Here is a 21,239-nt window from a genome sequence, read left to right as displayed (position 1 = left end):
TTTCAATGTTATAGAAATTCCTGCTTCAGGTAACTGTTTGTTTCTGTCAGTTGGGTTTTTTTGGAGAAATGTCATTGATCTAAACTGTTGCTCATAGCAAACTGTTTTACACGCTACATACAGCGACAAACATGCGTCTTCTTAGATGCTCCTGCACTTTGTACACAACCCCTCCTGCCGTGTTCGGTGTCTTGGTGGATTATATATAGAAAGGCAGCCAAAACCGCACAAAGCAATGAAAAGTCTACGTGAGTCACAGGTACGGTTACCACTTTTAATACAAAAAAATAAGGGACGCATACTGCAGCGGGGGCCACATCCCTTGGGGGCCAAGACCACGGGACGTGCAATTTCATTCTCAAATACGGGACGATTCCGTATTTTATTCTGTGGGTGGTGGTGCATGGCAGTTCTTACTTAGTGGAGCGATTTGGATGCTTATTTCCGAAAACGAACCGAGACTCCGCCTGCTAAATAGTTACACGACCCAACAGCGGTCGGCGTCCAAATTCTTAGAGGAACAAGTGGCTTTCAGCCACGTGAGACTGAGCATTAACAGGTCTGTGATGCACTTGCATGTCCGGTACTGCACACGCTACACTGAATGGATCAGCGTGTGTCTACCCGGCGTGGTAAGCCGTTGAACCCCATTCGTGATGGAGACCGCGGGCTGCGATTGTTCCCCACGAGCGAGAAATTCCCAATGCGTGTGGGTCATACGCCGGACTGATTATGTTCCTGCCCTTTGTAACCCCATCCCACCCTGGTCGGGTGACTTGGTGGATTATATCTAAAAAGCACCCAGAACCGCAAGAACAATGAAAGTCAACGTGGAAACCGACTGAGGCGGTGTTTGGAAAATTAACAGTCAACGTGACTCACAGGTGCGTGTGGACTGTACACAGACAAAAGCAACTCAGGTAGGGAGTTGGGGTGGGTACATAAGTGGGCAGTGCGTACTGAGCAGCGCCATTCAACCCGTCCTTCGCTTTGGAAGGAGAAGGCTCCTCCAGTTTTCAGTCACGGACAATTGTATGTTGCTTCGTAGCGTGCATTGTTGCAATGTTACATTTTTGGTGGTTTATTAAATTACGGATTTTTCAAATGTTTATTTTTTCCTCTGTGCTTAAAAATCATTTAAAACGCTGCCTGATTATGCGGTATGCTACGCTGGGTTGGCTAGTTTCTAATAATATAAAACATCAGTTATCCACTGACTTAAAAGAGGAGAGTTAGGATTCTTCCAGTTAGCACGATAAGTCTGTGTGCCAATAGTGAAGTGAAGGCAATCACAGTTTGTTTGTCCTTCTCCACTTTAAGCCCCTCTGTGAGCCCACCAAACACAGCTGTTAGTGGGTTAGGAGGGATTGTGACACTAAGGCTGTCTGAAAGGCACTTAAAGATTTTGGTCCGAATATTCATTTGGTGCAGGCCCAAAACATGTAACTCAGTGAGGCTGAAGCTTGATTGCAGGGTTCTACAGGTTGGATCTCGGCCTGGAAACATTTTGGATAATTTTAAATGAGACAGATGTGCTCGATATATAATTGTAAGTTGAATAATTCTATGTTTTGTGCATACAAAGCTCTTGTGAATTCTGTGCATTTCTACCTTCCACTCCTTTTCTGAGATGTTGAGTGAGAGATCTTTTCCCATTGTCCTCTCGGATCTCTGAAAGGTAGGGACTGTAAAGTAGTTTTATATATTACTGAAATGCTGTCTGAGTCCTTGAAACTGATTAATATTTTGCTGGCATAGAGGTAGGTGGGAAGTGAGGAAAATCAGGCAGGTTCTGTTTAACAAAGTTTCTGATTTGAAGGTTGGGAAAGAAATGTGTTGCTGTAAAGTTACATTTGTAGTGTAATTGTTCATAGGATGCAAAAACATTGTCTATGTACAGATATCTAAGTAATTTAATCCTAAATCTTTTATTAAAAACTATGCACGCTTTGTGAAGGTTGAAAAAGGTGGTTCTCAGCAGAGGTGCCACAAATAAAAGCTTCTCCATCTTGAAATGCTTTCTACATTGGTTCCATATTCTGAGTGAGTGAAGCACGATTGGGTTGTTAGTATATTGCTGATAACTTGCATTTATTGGGGTACAGAGCAAGGGATATAAAGAAGTACTACAGGATTTTATTTCTATTGCGGACCAAGCCTGTGTATGTTCATGTATTTCTGTCCATGTCCAGGTTTTATAGTTCTGTTCTATTCTAGTAATTTCGCTGGTTAGCTTTAATACCTTCTTGGTTTCCAATTTATTTTTGTGGAAAAGATATAAGATACTCTGTCCTAATAAGAAGGCCTTTAGAGTTTCCCAGAGTATTCCTGCAGAAACCTCTGAAGGTGTATTTGTCTCAAAAAGCTGATTTGTTTGGATATAAATTCTGTACAGTTCTCGTCTGCTAATAAAAGTGGATTAAGACGACATCTGCGAGGTGGGTATGTGGGCATAATGATTTTAGCTCCAAGACCAGAGGGGCATAGTCAGAAATAAGATTTAATCATAGGCAAGAAGTTGTTACCTGCAAAGAAATAATCAATTCTTGAGTAGCAATGATGCACTGATGAGTAGAAGGAATATGCTCTTGAGTTTGGGTTTAGAAATCTCCAGGGGTCTGATAATTTGTGGTCAGTTACAAACTGGGTAATTGTCTTTGCAGTGTTAGGTGTCATCACCCCTCTGGCTGGAGAACTATCTAGGTCTGGATTTGAAACACAATTAAAGTCCCAGCCATTATAATGTTATGAGTGTTCACATTGGGAATGGATGCAAATACATTTGCATGAATTCCCTATCATCATTATTGGGCACATAAACATTTCTCAAAATCACTTTACAATTAAATAAATTACCTATGACAATCACATATCTTCCTTCAGGATCAGATATTGCATCTGATACTGTAAAATGAGAGTATTCTAAGTATTAGAATTCCCACACCGCTAGTTTTCTTTGTAAAGCTGGAATCAAATATTTGGCCAGTCCATTCTTTGTGCAGCCGAAATGATCCTTTCTCAATAAGTGGGTGTCCTGTAAAATACTATTTTAGCGTTTAGACCTGTTAGATGAGAATACTTTCTCTCTTTAATTCATGATTCTGGCCTTTAACTTTCCAGCTCACAAACTTAATTGCTCCAACTTGGAGACATTGATTCTGTACTTTTATTGTCATTTTTAGTCTTAACTTTAAATAAGACAGCTTTGACCTTAATTTCCAATTTTCCCAGGAGTTATTGCCCAGAAGCCTATTGTTACATCGGCATTTATAATTGCAAGGATTAAAAAGATAGATTAGAGATAGCTTCCACCCACCCCCGCTTTGCCTCCCTACTTGAGGCTGTACCCCACTTCACAAAGTCCCAGTCCTCTGACATACCTAGAGACATAGCACGTCAAAAACAAAACAAGCCTCCAGCAGCTGCGTGTGATGATTAAAATTGAGATATCTATTACCAAAACAGTCCAAATACTATAAGCATAAAATATAATCTTTAACAGTCCTGAAATAATAAAATAGTAAGCCCAGGGAAAGGTATTAAATAAACTGGCTCTGGATAAGCAAAGTAAACCCTAATATGATAATAACAATAACAATAAACCAAAGGTATGATGTTAAACATTCTTCTTTAGAGTAAAAAAAAAAAAAAGAAAAAAGATGTTAATTTCTTCAACATATACATTCATATACTCATATAACTGTAATTAAAGCATAAACAAAAAGTGTTCAAGAAGTTCAAGTTCAAGTTTATTGTCATGTGCACAGTAAGGAAACACGTTTCCTGTGCAATTAAATTCTTTCTTTGCTGTCCACACCAAATGTCTAAACCAATGTATAAAGATAAACATAAATAATAATAAGTAGCAGATAGATAATAAGTAACAGAGACAGCATAAAGTATAAAAAACAGAACAGAAGTATAAAGTGTAACGTAGGTAGTGTGTGATCGACAAGTCAAAAAAACAGTTGTGTGAGGTCGATAGAATGAGGTGGCCCACCGTTATAAACTCAATCAGTTATTTAGAGTCTAATGGCCTTGGGAAAGAAAGAGTTATTTAGCCTGGAAGTCCTGCTTTTCATATGTCTGTACCTCCTCCTAAGGGTAGAAGTGTGAACAGTTCGTGTTGGGGGTCCCGGTGGGGTCCCTGAGGATCGAGGCAGTTCTCCTGCAGATTCTGCAGTTGTAGATGGTCTGCAGAGAGGGCAGTGAGGTCCTGGTGATCTTCTCAGCAGTCTTTATCACTCTCTGCAGGCGTTTGCGGTCCATAGCAGTAGTGTTGCCGTACCACACAGTGATGCAGCTGGTCAAGATGCTCTCAACATTGCAGTTATAAAAGATGCCGAGGATCTTAGTCAACATACCAAACTTTATCAGCCTCCTCAGAAAGTACAGCCGCTGTTGAGCCCTGTTGACCAACTGTGTGGTGTTAAGTGTCCAAGTAAGGTCCTCACTGATGTAAACACCCAGGTATTTAATGCTGCTCACCCTCTCCACTTCAAGCCTGTGGATGAACAGTGGCCGTGAGGTCTCCTCTGCTTCCTCATGTCCACTATCATCTCCTTTGTGTTGTCTGTGTTGAGGGTAAGGTTGTTGTCCTCACACCATGACGCCAGACTGGACATCCCTCTTGTAGGCCGCCTCATCCCCACCAGTGATGCGTCCCAATCACTGCAGTGTCATCTGTGAACTTCAGGATGATGTTATCTTTGTGGGAGGTGACACAGTAGTGGGAGAAAAAAGGTGTAGAGGATGGGGCTTAGGACGCATCCCTGTGGGGTGCCTGTATTTGTGATAATGGGGCTGAAGTCATATTGCCAATCCTGACAGACTGGGGCCTGCCAGTTAGAAAGTCTAGAGCCAGTATCATTGCAAGGGGATCTTTTTTTGATGTGTACGACTCCATGAAGTCATAGCACAATGTCAGTTTCAACTCTCAGACATGTTTTCTTTATTTGTAGAACAGATAAACAACTTTTACTGAGACTTCTGTCGATGGTAGATGAGAACAATAAAAGAAGAATCATCTCACTTGGCACAGCCATCAATAGTACCATTGATCTGAGTGGCACCCTCTATCAGTGGACAATTGCAGATCACTGGCCAATGTGATGAACTACACTGAAAATGACTGTGTTGTCAACTTAAGTAACTGCAGCCTTTCTAATAGATGCATCAACCAGCTGACTGCATGTCTACACAAAATACAAGACTTGGAGTAAGTAAGCATTTTCAGTATTTGTATCAGCTAACTATAAATTTACTGTAAATAAAGTAAAAGCATTAAGTCAATGCCATTCAGTGGAAGCTTTTGATTCCAACAACAGTGTGTGGCTTATCCTTTCCCATGTTTATGATTTAATTGCCACAATATACATAAACAAGTAGTCAAGTGACATGGGAAGAGCAGTGAAAAGTGTAAAATCAAAGTTGTTCATTTAAAGTGTATAATATCAGTAAAATCCAAATTTCCCATTTTAGCCTATGCCACCTACCGCTGGATTCATTTTGTCCTCTGTACAAATGATGGCTGCATAGTCCTGTAATCACAATCACATTTAACTACTGAATTTATTTCAGAAGATTGTAAAATGTGTAGTAGAGTACCAGCCAAAAAAAGACACATAATACCTGCTTGTACATAAGATTCATTATAGCACTGTATGAACGGTCTGTATCTGTGTGAAAAGAAGATGCCAGCGACAAGGGATAGCAAAGCACAGAGTAACGCCACCCATGAAATCTTCACAAGAAAAGAGAGAAGGTTAGAACATTAGAACACTCTGGACGAGAAAAGGCCATTCAACCCAAAAAGCTCGCCAGTCTTACCAGCCACTTCTTGCAAAAAAAAAAAACATCAAGTCGAGTTTTGAAAGTCCCTGAAGTCTTACTGTCTACCACACTACTTGGTCTCTTATTCCAAGTGTTTATCGTTCTCTGTGCAAAGAAAAACTTCCAAATGTTTGTGCAAACTTTAACATTAACAAGCTTCCATCTGTGTCCCCGTGTTCTTGATGAACTCATTTTAAAATACAAGTCTCGATCCACTAGACTAATTCCCTTCATCATTTTAAACACTTCAATCATGTCTCCTCTTAATCTTCTTTTCCTTAAACTGTAAAGGCTCAGCTCTTTAATCTTCCCTCCTAACTCAACCCCTGTAGCCCTGAATCAGCTTAGTCGCTCTTCTCTGGACCTTCTCTGTGCTGTGATGTCCTTTTTGTAGCCTGGAGACCAAAACTGCACACAGTACTCAAGATGAGGCCTCACCAGTGCATTATAAAGGTTGAGCTGAACCTCATGTGACTTGTACTCTACACATCAAGGCGCTATATATCCTGACATTCTGTTCTTAATGGCTTCTGAATACTGTCTGGTAGTTGATAGCTTAGAGTCCACTAGACTCCTAAATCCTTCTAATAAGGTGGACTCTCAATTTTCTGACCGCCCATTGTGTATTTAAACCTAACATTTTTACTTCCTATGTGTAATTCTTTACATTTATTGACATAAAATTTTATCTGCAACAAATCTGCCTACTTCTTCTGTATATTTGCTGTACTAGATTTTACAAATGGCAAAAGTGCCACAAGAGTTTTTAGAAGTAATCAGCGACTGTTTTTTAACACAGCATGTTAAAGAGCCAACACGGGTGAAGCCTGTCTGGATTTAGTATTCTGTAATAATCAGGATAGAATTGAGGGTGTAGAGGTGATTGGACCACTAGGGTCACATGACCAGAATGTCATACAATTCTCAGAATTTTGTAAGAGTGCAGATGCAAAGACTAAAATTGTTAAGTTGAACTTTGGTAGGGCTAATTTTGAGCAGATGCGACAAAGTCTAAGTAGGATAGACTGGGATAAGCTTTTAAATGTGGAGACAGTCGAGGAGCAGTGGAACAGGTTTAAAAATGTAATGCAGGACAGATACAGACCTAAATTTGGAATTAATAGGAAACTAAAAAAAACTCCACGATGGATTAATAAAGATTTAAAAAAGAAGTTGCAAAGGAAAAAACTGCTGTATAAGGCATATAAGACTAATGACTGCAAAGTGAATTGTAGCGCGTATGAGAACATGAGGGCAACCATTAAGAAGGATATCAGAGAGGCTAAAAGACAGTTGGAGAGGAATATAGCAGATAAGGCGAGAAGACCCCACAAGATTCTTTCAGTATTTTAGTAGTGAAAAGAACAGTTAAGGAGGAGGTCAAGTTCATCAGGAATAGTAAAGGAGAATTAAAAGATACAGACAATGAAATAGCAGATGCCCATAAACTTACAATTTTCTGAGGTGTTTACAAGTGAGCAAGTGGATAACCTCAGAGCAGTAACAGGGACTACTAAGGAGGTACTGAGGGATTTGGAAATTGTAGAGGGAGAAGTGCTGCTCAGATTAAATAAGATGAAATCAAACAAATCACCAGGCCCAGATAATATTTATCCTCGTGTCCTTAAGGAGGCTAGTGAGTACAGATATAAACCCTTGACACATATTTTAGGAAGTCACTGTGCACTGGAGAGATTCCAAAGGACTGGAAAATGGCAAATATCATCCCATTATATAAAAAGGATGACAGGGCAGATCCAAGCAACTATAGATCAGTAAGCTTAACGGGCATCACAGGAAAATTAATGAAAGGAATTATTAATGATAAGATTGAGCAACACATGGCAAGGACAGGACAATCAGCATGGGGTCAGAAGAGGGAGGTTGTGTTTTACTAACATGCTGGAATTCTATGAGGAGGCAACAAAGGATATGATCAAAGTGGAGCAGAAAGCATTTGATAAGGTGCCACATGAGAGGTTGGGCATCAAATTAAAAGAAGTGGGAGTCCAGGGTGATGTTTTTAGATGTGGGCAGAATTGGCTCAGACACAGGAATCAGAGGGTGATGGTGTGAGGAACCTCATCAGAATTTACCGATATTAAGATTGGTGACCAGCAGGGGGCAGTGCTAGGACCACTGCTATTTTTAATATATATAAATGATTTAAATAGGAATATAAGTAACAAGCTGGTTAAGTTTGCAGATGATACCAAGACAGGTGGATTAGCAGATAATTTGGAATCCGTTATATCATCACAGAAGGACTTGGATAGCAGACAGGCTTGGGCAGATTTGTGGACGATGAAATTTAATGTCAGTAAATGTAAAGTATTACACATAGGAAGTAAAAATATTAGGTTTGAATACACAATGGGCGGTCGAAAAATCGAGAGTACACCTTATGAGAAGGATTTAGGAGTCATAGTGGACTCCAAGCTATCAACTTCCAAACAGTGTTCAGAAGCCATTAAGAAGGCTAACAGAATGTCAATATATAGCGCCTTAATCTGTGGAGTACAAGTCACAGAAGGTTCTGCTCATCCTTTATAATGCACTGGTGAGGCCTCATCTGGAGTACTGTGTGCAGTTTTGGTCTCCAGGCTACAAAAAGGACATAACATCACAAAAAAGGTCCAGAGAAGAGCACTAAGCTGATTCAGGGCTACAGGGGATGAATTATGAGGAAAGAGTAAACGAGCCATTACAGTTTAAGCAAAAGAAGATGAAGATGATACATGATTGAAGTGTTTAAAATTATGAAAGAATTAGTACAGTGGATCAGACTGTTATTTTAAAATAAGTTCATCAAGAACACGGGGACACATTGGAAACCTGTGTTAAGGGTAAATTTCACACAAACATTAGGAAGTTTTTCTTTATACAAAGAACAATAGACACTTGGAATAAGCGACCAAGTAGTGTGGTAGACAGTAAGACGTTAGGGACTTTCAAAACTCGACTTGATGTTTTTGGAAGAAATAATTGGATAGGACTGGTGAGCTTTGTTGAGCTGAATGGCCTGTTCTCCTCCAGAGTGTTCTAATAATCTAATGTTCTAATAAAAAACTTTTAAAATTGTAATAGAATTATTTCCTTATGGTGGAGACTACAGGTCTTCAAGTAGCTGGCTCATTTCTAATTGATTTAGTTAGATTCTAGAAACTGACACATTTAGTAGAGCATAACATCAGCTTAAAACATGTCAGTATGCTGATATCATTTGACGACTTCTGACTTGGGGTGGCAAAAGGAGTCATTGTGAATGCATACAAACCACTAAATGATGCTGCTGTTTTGCAAAATCAAACACAAAATGCTGTCACAGTATAACAAGAATAGTTAAAAATATTAAACATAATGTCAAATGCAAGTGGTATGTGTCAGACTGAGTTTATTTGCATTTTTGTTGTTTTTGGTTTATTTTTTTTTGAAATTTTAAAGCAACTTCTGTTATATTTGTCTACGATTTAGTAATCGTGTAACATAACTTTAAGTATGACTCCATTTTATGTATATTGTGGGTGGAGTCCTAGGAGGCCATGCTGACATCTCCAAGCCTGAGCCCTCCCACTGGGTATTTAAAGCCAGAGAACAGAAAGCTCAGGTAACAAATCACTGAGTTTACATTTGGGAGTTTTCTTGTTTTTCTGATTTATTTACCTTTCTTGGATTTTATGCTTGAATTATGTGTTAAGACTTATTTACTGTGAATTGCTTTTTTGATTTTTGACCCTAATGCACTTTTGCCTTATTTTATATTTTTTAATAATCATTTATTTATTAAGATTATTGTAAAGCTTGTGTACTGTATATACAAACCAGAGGTTGAAAAATATTTTCTCTTGAGACATTTGATACATTGTGTCACCTTCGTTATGAATGAAGTTGAAAGCCAGTTTCCCCATTTTCGGGCCTATTTAATAAGAAGCTTGCTGTTCAAAATAGGCTGGTGTAAGGTGTAGCTGTTCTGTACAGGCCAGTGGGATTGGAGTCCTCGCCCCATTTTTCTGCCATGTTTGAAATTCCAAGACACAACAAGCAAATACAATTCACAGTAATAACAACAGTATAAACTCCTCCCTTGGGACAAATAAAAATCTATCTATCTATCTATCTATCTATCTATCTATCTATCTATCTATCTATCTATCTATCTATCTATCAATCAAATATTTTAAAAGCTATTAGAATTATAACCGTATTCATCACAGGTTCTTCTGTAATAATAAGCCCAGTTCTACATTATCTAACTATTAAGTGTCATCATTAAACATAACTAGGTTGTTGTTTCTATTCTTATTTGATTGTTAATTTATGCTGAAAACTTCAACACTGATCTCTGCTGGGCACCATGTCTAACATCAATTCTGAGGAGGCACCTTTTGTCATAACCCTTTGTTCCAGGGTTTAATAAAAATGTTCACCCACTTACAAAATGTGCCTGAAACTCCCACTTCTTTTAACTCTTTCTAGGTGGGTTTTAACTCATGGCGACATATAGGAGTGTTTTCACACAGCTCTCAGCCGCTACACAAATACGTTCAGCACTATGATCAGCTGGGGACTGATGAGCTGATGCTGATATATCACTTTAGTTTCTAATCTCCAGGGGCCTCATGTATAACACAGTGCATAGAATTCACACTAAAAATGACGTACAGACAAAAACAGAAATGTGCATACACAGAAAAAATCAAGATGCATAAATCTATGAGCACACTAACTTCCACGTTCTTCCACTACATAAATCCCGGTCAGCGTGAAATGTAACACATGTGCACACACCTGCCGTCCCACCCCATCTCCTCCTAGAATGATGCCTATTTGAATACTCAAATAAATATAAATAGCCCTCCAGTTCAGCATTCTGTGAAAGGACAATGGCAAAAGCATGGGGAAAATAGAAGAATTTCAGTGAATACCAAGTGGAGACAAGAAAACGTACTACTTGTTGGTTGTTTAGTAGTTTATTTTGTCATTAAAGTAGAACATCATAAACTTTATCTTAAAATCATTTCATTTACTAGTTTCTCAAATCCCATCGTAACTAGAGTAGCATGTTAAATGCTTTGTTTTGTATGTGTTCTTCTATGTGCTCTACATGTGTGTGAGTCACTATTAGCTTCTTAAATGGGCTTTCTTTTACACTGACAGGACACAGACTGCATTACATTCATGATATTACAGCTCTCTGAACAATTTAAATACTAAGATGTATACTTGATATCATTTTCATGATGAAATTAATTAAAGCATGTTATTAAACATGGGAACAAGGATGGTGCAGTGATAGTGACGAACTGGCACAACATCCAGCGATTGTTTCTGCCTCACGCAAGATGCTTGCTGCACCATGTGCGACCTTCAATGAAATGATTTATTGCAGCAGTACTGTCTCTTTCAAAATACTAACCTCCAATTCCTGTCCTTACTTTTCTTTCTCTAAGTACTGTGATCCAATAAACTTCACAAAATACAAAATAAAGATTTGGGGACCGTCCCGTATATTGTCGTCAGACAATAAGAAAAGAATTGATTCAGATTCTTTGAAAAAGCACAAAGAACAATGAACTGTTTTCAAAATGGCAGTTATATAGCAAGAGAAAACGTGACAGGAAACGGTTGGCACAGTGGTGATGTGGCAACAGGAACTGGAAGTGAGGTGTTTTGTGGGTGCCGGAAATGTGTGACATGACCCCCCCTCAGCCCAGACCCCTCGGGTCGAGCGACCTGCACGCGAGGTCGTGGACAAGGAGAGAGCATCCGTTGGCCTGTAAGGAACCTTTACGATAAATGACAATAAAACGATAAGGTTGTAACTCCAAGAACCATCTAGTGATGCGCGGGCTTGACTCACGATGCAGGGACATCCACTGTAAAGTGGCGTGATCTGTCACCAGAGTAAACTCGCGACCCAATAGGTAGTACCTTAAAGATGTGATAGCCCATTTGATCGCCAAGGCCTCACGCTCCACCGCAGCATACTTGGTCTCCCGTTCCAACAGTTTCCGGCTAAGGTACATAACGGGGTGTTCAGCACCGTTGACGCATTGGCTCAACACGGTACCCAATCCTGTGGCCGATGCGTTGGTCTGGAGAATGAAAGGAATAGAAAATTAGGAGATCTCAACAAAGGTGTTGACGTAAGGGCCAATTTTAGGTCACAGACTGCTTTGTCCACCGAATCGTCCCATACCACTTTTAAAGACGCACTTTTCTTTGTTAAATTCGATAAGGGCGAAGCAATTTCAGAGAAGTGCGGTACAAAACGGCGATAGTAACCCGCCAACCCTAAAAATGCTTGAACCTGCCGCTTATTCATCGGACGGGGCCAATTCATGATGGCATCAATTTTATTACATTGTGGTTTAACAGTACCCCCACCCCACACCCGCCGACTCGTAGCCTAAATACTTGGCTTCCCTTAAACCAAAGAAACATTTCCTCGGGTTAATATGAAGTCCTGCTGACGCTAGTGTGGAGAGCACTGCTTTAACCTGCGATACATGATCCTTCCATGTGCCGGAATAAATGACAACGTCATCCAAGTAGGCGCACTATAGGAATTGTGGGGCGAAGCACTGTATCCACCAGACGTTGAAAAGTCGCTGGTGCCCTGTGCAAACCAAAAGGAAGAACCCTGTACTGCCAATGTCCACTGGGTGTACTAAAAGCATTTTTTTCTTTAGCGGAGTCCGTTAAGGGAACTTGCCAATACCCTTTAGTCATGTCAAGAGTAGTTAGGAATCGAGCGCTCCCTAACCAATCAAGTAAATCATCTACTCGCGCATGGGATACGCATCAATTTAGAGACCTGATTAAGTCGAGGGAAGTCATTGCAGAACCTCCACGAGCCATCAGGTTTAGAAACTAAGACAATTGGACTAGACCAAGGACTATAGCTTTCTTCAATAACCCCTAGATCCAGCATTCGTCTAATTTCCAGCTCCACTTCCACTTTCTTTACCTCCGGGAGCCTGTAAGGTCTCTCTCTGGCAATCACTCCAAGGTCCGTAATGATGTCATGAACAATCAATGCAGTTCGTCCAGGTATCTCGTCCACATCTTTAGGGACAGACAAGATCGCCTGCTCAAGATCTTGTCTTTGTTCAGGTGTCAAATCAGGACCAAAATTAAGATGGGCACATGACGTGAAAAGAGAACGAGGCTGTCGGAGGTCCCTATCCTTCCACAGTTTCAGCAGATTAATGTGATATACTCGTTCACTCGGTCGACGATTAGGTTGTTTAACCAAATAGTCCACGAGTCCCTTTTTTTCTTTTATTTCATATGGGCCTTGCCAATGTGCTAACAATTTTGAGTGGGAAGTAGGGACGAGCACCATTACATGATCACCCGGGACGAACTCCCGGATGGTGGTGTTACTATTATAATACCGAGACTGCGCTGCTTGTGCTTTTTCCAAATTGTCTTTTAGGATTGGTCTAATTTTCTCAAGTCTACCGCGTAATTGCGCAATATATTCAAGAATATTTGAAGTAGGGAGGACCTCCTCTTCCCATCCTTCTTTTAACATGTCCAAAAGCCCTCGGGTTGTCTCCCATACAATAATTCAAAAGGAGAGAAACCTGTAGAGGCCTCATGGGACTTCGGTAAGCAAACAAAACGAGGGGGAGCAACTGATCCCAGTTTCTTCCATCCTCATTAACTACCTTACATAACATCTGTTTTAAGGTTTGATTAAACGTTCTACCAGCCGTCAGTTTGGGATGATAGACTGACGTTTTCAGATGTTTTATCTGGAGTAATTTAGCGATTTCCCTGAACGTCTCCGATGTGAAAGAAGTCCCTTGGTCTGTTAAAACCTCTTTGGGGATCCCAACACGAGCGAATATCCTACTAACTCTCGTGCATGGTTTTAGTATTAGCTGAGCGCAATGGAACAGCTTCTGGAAAGTGAGTGGCATAATCAACTAATACCAAAATATATTTAAATCCTTTTCTCGAGGGTTCTAAGGGTCCTATGAGATCGATTCCGACTCTTTCAAATGGAATAACAATAAGGGCAAGGGAACAAGAGGAGCTCGAGTCCTTCTAGGAATCTGGCAAAGTTGATACTCCGGCAAGAAGCGCAAAATCGCGGACCTCTTCATTTATTCCCGGCCAATAAAATCGGAGTTTTATCCTCTCTAAAGTTTTTTCGGAGCCTAAATGGGCTCCTAGAAGGTGAGCATGTGCTAACTCACACACTAGTTGTCGAAAACTGCGTGGTATTAACAACGATGTCGCACTTCACCCCCGTGATTTGCCACTCTATATAATAATTAATTTTTAATAACAAAGAACGAAGTCGGTGGCATGGGATCAAAGTTGTATAACCCTCAGTGGACACTATAGCATTCCTGACAAATTTTAAGGAATCATCATTCCACTGTTCTCTTTTAAATGATGAAGGTGTTAAAAGGAATTGGGAATTTAAAGTTTGAATTGGGTCTGGTGCGGGAGGTGGTGGGGAGGGGCTTCTGCCTCTACGTCCTCCACGTTAACTGTATTAGCTCCCGCAGAGGGCGATGGGACATCAATTTCTTCACATTGGGTGCTAGTATCAGCCCGTGCTACTGTGGGACATGGCGTGGAGGCAGTCAGAACAATATTTTCCATTACTAAGCCTTCATGTTTCTTCGGTACAGTTACGTTCTTACGCAGGTAATTTCACTCCAATCTCTACCAAGTATGACTGGAAATGGGGATCGGTAATACATCCATTGCCATGCTTGTCAGGATATTATTTACTGTTACTACACTTCTGGCTGTCTTATAATACCGGATATCTCCGTGAATACATTTAAGACTGGTTTTTATTTTGATCCACTGTTACGGTAAAACGAAGCAGTAGCAACAATAGAAATGCCCGGAATCAAACATAGCCCTTACCTTTCTGCCATTTATAATAACTGCACCTGTATAAGGAAGAGACAAAAGGTGGCACAATACCTTTCTCCCTCACCAACGAACAATCCATGGGCTCATATGTACAGTTAGGGGACATATGTCCAATCTCCCACACTTGAAACAGCGGGGAATTAGCCGGTCTGTCCCTTCTCTAACGGCAGGTTGGGTGCTTGTCGGGGCTCAGGAGCTGCCCCACGTGTCTGTTGGGTTCGGCGAGAGAACCGTTCTGATCGCCCGATTTGCAAGCCGCCCAATGACGCTCCATGATTTTTATTAGAGTATCCATGTCCTCGTATGTGTGCTTCGGATCTACTGGGCAATATGTTCAGGGAGTGCGTGCACAAAGGTCTCACATGCAAGCATTTCAGCCATTTTATGTGAATCATTTATGTCTGGCCGTAGCCAACGACAGACCTTCCCCCAGGCTTCGAAGCCCTGGGTTCTTAGTGGCCTCTCCGGGTCAAACTGCCACTCCCTCCACTCTCTTGCCTGCTGTTCGGGGATACGCCGTAGCGCTTGAATACTTCAGATTTCAGAGCGTCATAATCAGCAGCCTGCTCCTCGGTTAAATCATAATAAGCCCTCTGCGCCATTCCTTTCAGGTAGGGAGCCAGTTGGTATGCCCACTCCGACCTCGCCATGCGTTCCGCTTAGCGGTGCACTCGAAGATCAAAAATAGGTTTCAATGTCATAAACTTCTGTTAAAGTAGTCAGAGCAATGGGTGGTGACCAAGCGACCTCCGTCCGTATTCTTGCTGCATTACGAGCCTCGATTCTGCTAATTGGGTCCTGGTTTCTCCCATTTGAATTTTTAGGGTTTGTAAGTTTCCCATAATGGTGGAGAGGACTGTATTTAGGTCTTGCTCCTCTGACATTCTGGAACAAAATCCTGCTGACTACGCCAATTGTGATCCAAGAACACAATTTTTAAAATATATTCATTAACTTTCCTGGCCACCGAGGAATTCTTGCCATTAAGAAACTTTCTTTGGAATTAATGGTGCTTAATCTTTAAACATCTACTCATTTACAGCACATAAATCATTACCTGATAAGTAACTGAATTTAATTTGTCAGGCTTTCCTAACGTCATTGGAGCCATTGACTGTACACGTGAGGATAAAGGCTCCAGCAGGTCCAACAGAGCCTGATTACATAAACCGCAAATCATATCACAGTATTAATGTACAGGTAAGTACTGATAATATCTCACATTTATATACAAGAGGTGAAAGTGTAGGCGTCCAACATTAGCAATGTATGTCATTACCATTTCCTAAAATGTTTCAGATGGTATGCACTGCTGAACATCTAATTTCAAACATTGTGGCAAAATGGCCAGGATCAGTACATGATGCCAGACTTTTTTGAGTCTTCACTGGCTCAAAGCCTCAGACAAGGCAAGTAAACTAAAATTCACAAATCTACTATAGTTTATTATACTACAGTCTAATGTGTCTGCTTTCCATTATAGGAATTTTTCCTGTTGTGCTGCTTGGTGACAGAGGATACCCATGTCTACCGTTTCTTCTCACACCATATACAGATCCTGCAACACAAGCAGAAAGACATTTCAACCATGCCCATTGTAAGACAAGGGCACGCATTGAAATGACATTTGGACAGTTCAAATCCAGGTTTAACTGCCTGCGGCATCTCAGAGTTACACCAGACAGAGCGTGTGACATTGTAGTAGCCTGTGCAGTTTGGCATAATGTGGCAATACTGCAGCAGGGCGTATGCCAATAATGACGATTCTTCACTTGCTGCCAGGACCTTTTAGTTCCACTCATGTTGCTCCTGAAACCAAGCATTATTAATAATTATATTAATAATTACAATTATATATCACTTTTTATCCAAGATGAACCCATATAATTAACATGCTGTCCTGTTTATCAATGTGTTAAAATAACCTTAAAGTACCTTACAACTGGTAACAAAATGCATATGTAAAAGGAAATTTTAATGACTATACATTTTGAAGGCTTGAAACTGTTCTCATTTAGTTGTTAAATAGTTTGACATGCGTAACACAAAAGTTACTAAAATCATGTTCTTACGCATTTAACTTGTGAGCTATTTTCTGCCATGCAGCCTCACGAGCTTTGATAATACAGCTCGTGTTCCCCTTCTAGTTATTATAGCTTTGTAGTCCTCATAGGCTTGTAATAATAATTCTTGCTCCGATAAAAAACGCAGCTCTTTCCTTAGTTTCCATTCTTACTTATCCAGCATCGATTAACAAGGCTGCCTTTTATATCACGTGGGCGCTTAGCCTCACTTATCAAGCTTGGCTTGAATTAGCGGAGATTAAATACACCTGAATTTTGTTCGTGGAACTCAATGAGCCTGAAGTATAACTTTCAAGTATTGTTTTTTGTCACAGATCCAGTGACAAAGGGTGGCTTGTAATACTACATGTTTCTTTATGTCACTATATCTGGACAATACTGTTATGAGTTTTATTCACATGTACATGTTAAATTTGGCACACAGGGGCTCAGCAGTTAGAATTGCTGACCAAGCATTGGAGTAGATAGCCAAAGACAACTGGAGGCTTGTATAGTCAGCTTAAACACAGGTTAGGGCAGTGTTTCCCAACCACTGTGCCGCGGCACATAAGTGTGCCGTGAGAAATCATCAGGTGTTCCGTGGAAGATTTTCCAATTTCACCTGATTGGTACTCTAAGGCTGCCTGTTTGTTCTGCTGTCACTAGAGGGCAGTACAACTTCTTGCTCCAATTAAGTGGGTTGCCAACCGCCAGTAAGACAGAAGAAGACGAAGAAGAAATACGAAAGTACCTAGTCATGCTGGAAGTGAGACAACGCCGCAGGTAATAGCAATGGATAAATATTTAAAAGAAAAAGTAATCAACCTGACCAGGGTCCTGGAGAAAATTCTGACCCAGATGAAGGTCCTAGAATATGTAGTGTTTAGAAGAAAGCAAAAAAGGTGAGTTCAAGGCAATGGAATGAGTTATCTTGCCTTTGGATTCACTTTACTGGGGAACCAACAGAGCCAATTCGCTATGCCTGGTGTGGGGAAAAATTGTCAAACAGTGCCATGGTTCCAAGTAAACTTAAACACCATTTCCAGACAAATCACCCATAACTTCAAAACAAGAACATGGACTATTTTGTTCAACTGTGTGGACAGACTGAGAAACAGGCAGTGTTAATGAGGAAAACCACGAAGACGAGTGAGAAAGCACTTTAAGCTTGCTACCAAGTTGCTGAACTCATCACTATATCAAAACAGCCACACACTGTAACAGAGACATTAATACTGCCTGCCTGCCTGCAAAATTATCCTAAAAGAGATGATCAGCCCTGGCTGTTAAAGAAATACCCATAGTCCCTCTCTCAAATAATACAATTTCCAGGCGTATTGAAGACATGTCTGCTGACATTGAAAAGATAGTTTTGGAAAAGCTGCATTAGTGGCTAATTTGCATTGCAAATCGATGAATCTACGGATATCAGTGGACATTCACAACTTATGGCAAATGTGCTTTGTACATGGAGACATCATCAGAGAAAACTTTCTGTTTTGCAAGGAATTGCCAGAAAGAACAACAGGAGAGGAAAGAACATTTTGAAAGTGCCAACCTTAACATGTTCCCACACACCCAGAAATGGCACGGTGTCAACAGTGCTGCACTGTGTGAGACAATAGGTAAACATCTGCAAAGTCTTGAGCAGAAGTTGTCATGTTATTTCCCTTCACTTTCCACTGATTGCCTTGACTGGGTTCACGAACCCATACAGCTCAACTGCAGTTGAAAAGGACATGACTTTGCAGGAGCAGGAAGAAATAACTGAACTGAGACAAAATCGTGGTCTAAAACTGAGGTTTGCTGATCTACCTTTGGACAGTTTTTGGCTGTCTGCTGCCAAGGAGTTCCCAATTCTGGCAAACAAAGCTATTTCAATTTTGCTCCCTTTCTCCACAACCTATCTATGCGAGGTGGGCTTTTCAGGCATGACTGCTATAAAGACGAAAAAGAGAGAGACTCAGAGCTGTTGAGGAAGATCTTCGTGTGTGTCTTTTTTCAATTCCTGCAAGAATATCAGCTTTGTGTTCAACTAAACAGGCCCAGGTTTCACACTGAGTAAGTAAATTGAGTAAATTGAGACTACACTTTCATTATATTTCAATAAATATACTTTTTGTGACATTTTGTTTGGTGGTGTGCCTTGTGATTTTTCTAATGTAAAATATGTGCCGTGGCTCAAAAGGTTGGGAAACACTGGGTTAGGTATTTCTGTCCTCTATCAGCACAAATCTTCTTTCCTTACTGGGAGAATGAGAATCGGCATGGAAGCACTATGATATTTCTGTATTTTGTGGGAGAGGAATTCAGCCCTTGTTTGGAGACAGAGAAGACCAGCAAATGAAGCAAGACATTATAAAAGGTCTGGACAGTGGCCAGACCCTTGAGCTAATGTCGACACAAGGTGTTGAAAAACCTCCCAGCGTAGGGACGGAGAAAATGGCTGACTGTGTTGATCCAGATTCCCACCTGGATAAAGTCTGTCCATATGCCTCCCTGTCTGTAACCGCGTAAACGTCAGTAAATGTAAGCTAAAAGATATTTTTTCTCATGTGATTCTTGTACCGCCGTAATCACTATGGGAGGGATATCGCCTTTTCTGGTATATTATGATATTGTTTAATTATTTAATATGCCACAATTTTAAAAGAACACATTTCCAAGAGAGCTAATGCCTCTGCAGGAAACATAATGGCGTAGTCGGCAGGATTGTGGCTACATTAATAATTATATTATTATATATTAATTATAATATTTTATATATATATTAAAATATGCTTACACTGATGAATGGAGGCTCGGTAATAATATTTGGGATATATTTGGGATTGGTCGCGACTGTCATGGACTCCGGCCGAGAATTAAAACTGCCTTAACATGCCTGGCCTTGGAATAGGGATATTAATTTATCCCATCAAAAGACAAGAGGCGGACTTGTCAAACTCAGCACAGTGCATGAGGCTGGAAAGAAACCCGACATCTGTCGGCGAATCGTGGTAGCGTCTGCTACCTACGGTATGCAGTGAACTTTTAAGGTTGGACTTTTAAGTTTACGCATAAGTGGGACTAAAATTGGACAAAATAAATGGAATACAACAAGATTGAAACTGATGGCACGAGACTGGCTGTCCAGTAAAATGAAACGGCACTCACAGGGGCAGCACAGATTAATTAATGGCCGTACGAAGCCCAAAATCTACCTAGAAAAGTAAATGCTGTGTTGGGGAAACACGTATTTAAAATAAATTACATCGCTAGCCTTTAGAAAACAATATTGAAAAGCTATAAAGAACGGCGCGTTATTGTATATTAGTTGCGGCAGGCAGACAAGACATGCAGGCAATGCACTCACCTTGCCGTTTGCGTGGTAATCCAGCGGAGCTGAAAAAACTTAAAGATGAAATCAAATCAACAGCGATAGAATCCATAACGTCTCAATCACGATCGCTAAAATAATTTGTAGAAATCTTTAATGGCATCCAAGCAGCCCGATGCAAAAAATACAAGCTTCGTCCACGTGTTACAAGCAGTCTAAAAGACGCCAGCTGTTTCTATCAGTCTACCTACAAGGGTAAAGGTTAAAGGTTTTGGCGAACCCCATCTATTTTGGTACTTTTAAGAAATTGCCGTGTGTTTAAACACACAGAAATAATTAAATTGCCTTTTAAATATAGCTTAAGTAACGAACATACGTTATAAGCTAATGTTTAAAAAGAATTTGTAAAACGGTGTACACATATAGCTAAAATGCAAAAGAGCTCTAACAACAAAGTGGAAAAATAATAAATACATTTGGGGTTAAAACTTACAATAAGAAACATGCCTTTGTACCTTCTGGTAAGTACTGGCCAAACTTTGTTTTAAGAAGGGATTATTTAGATAAGTATGAAGTTAAAAACATGAGGCAGTTTCTCATAAGACAATTGGTTTAAAGCAAATCAAAAAGAATGTCTCCACTTTTGTTTAAAACTTATAAGCGTGCAAAACATTTTTCTTTTAAACCCTGATCAAGTTTAAAGGAAAAATACTCTTTTAATAATACTAAATAATAAGGGAGACAAGTTCTCACGGATATGTAGCATGTGCCCGATTGTGCATGAATGGAGGTTATGTATTTTGGGAACTCTTAAGGGAATGTATGGTGGCGCAGTGGTTAGCACACTTGCCGGTGATATGAGATAAAGGTTCAAGCATGTATGTTTTCCTTGTTAAGTCAGAATATTCTTTGTGACCGCACAACTTTTTCTGGGAATACTTTCTTGTTGTGGAATTGTGCTGCGTGATTTCCTGCGTGGATTTTCTTGTTGCGCTGAATTTTACGGATCGCCACGGGCAATACGTTGCCCTTTGTTGACGCTGGATCGTGATGTTCGCCACGAAAATTCCATGATCTGGAAAATAGCGCGTATGAAACTGAGGTAAGAAGCATTCCTA

The 21,239-nt window shown here is 40.3% G+C and overlaps 1 long non-coding RNA gene across 2 annotated transcripts in view; it reads left to right on the top strand.

Moving 5' to 3' along the window:
* The window catches only part of LOC120521988, a 57,413-nt gene that overhangs the window by 29,344 nt on the left and 6,830 nt on the right, over positions 1-21,239 (top strand). For both annotated transcript variants that reach the window (XR_005632246.1, XR_005632247.1), the window contains one exon: positions 4,962-5,218. This is a non-coding gene — a long non-coding RNA (uncharacterized LOC120521988). The remainder of the gene's footprint in view (positions 1-4,961; positions 5,219-21,239) is intronic.

The sequence above is a fragment of the Polypterus senegalus genome, unplaced genomic scaffold (genome assembly GCF_016835505.1).
Source record: "Polypterus senegalus isolate Bchr_013 unplaced genomic scaffold, ASM1683550v1 scaffold_415, whole genome shotgun sequence".
NCBI classification, from domain to species: Eukaryota; Metazoa; Chordata; class Cladistia; order Polypteriformes; family Polypteridae; genus Polypterus; species Polypterus senegalus.
The sequence above is the reverse complement of the archived record's forward strand: the minus strand, read 5'-3'. Positions and strand labels throughout refer to the sequence as shown.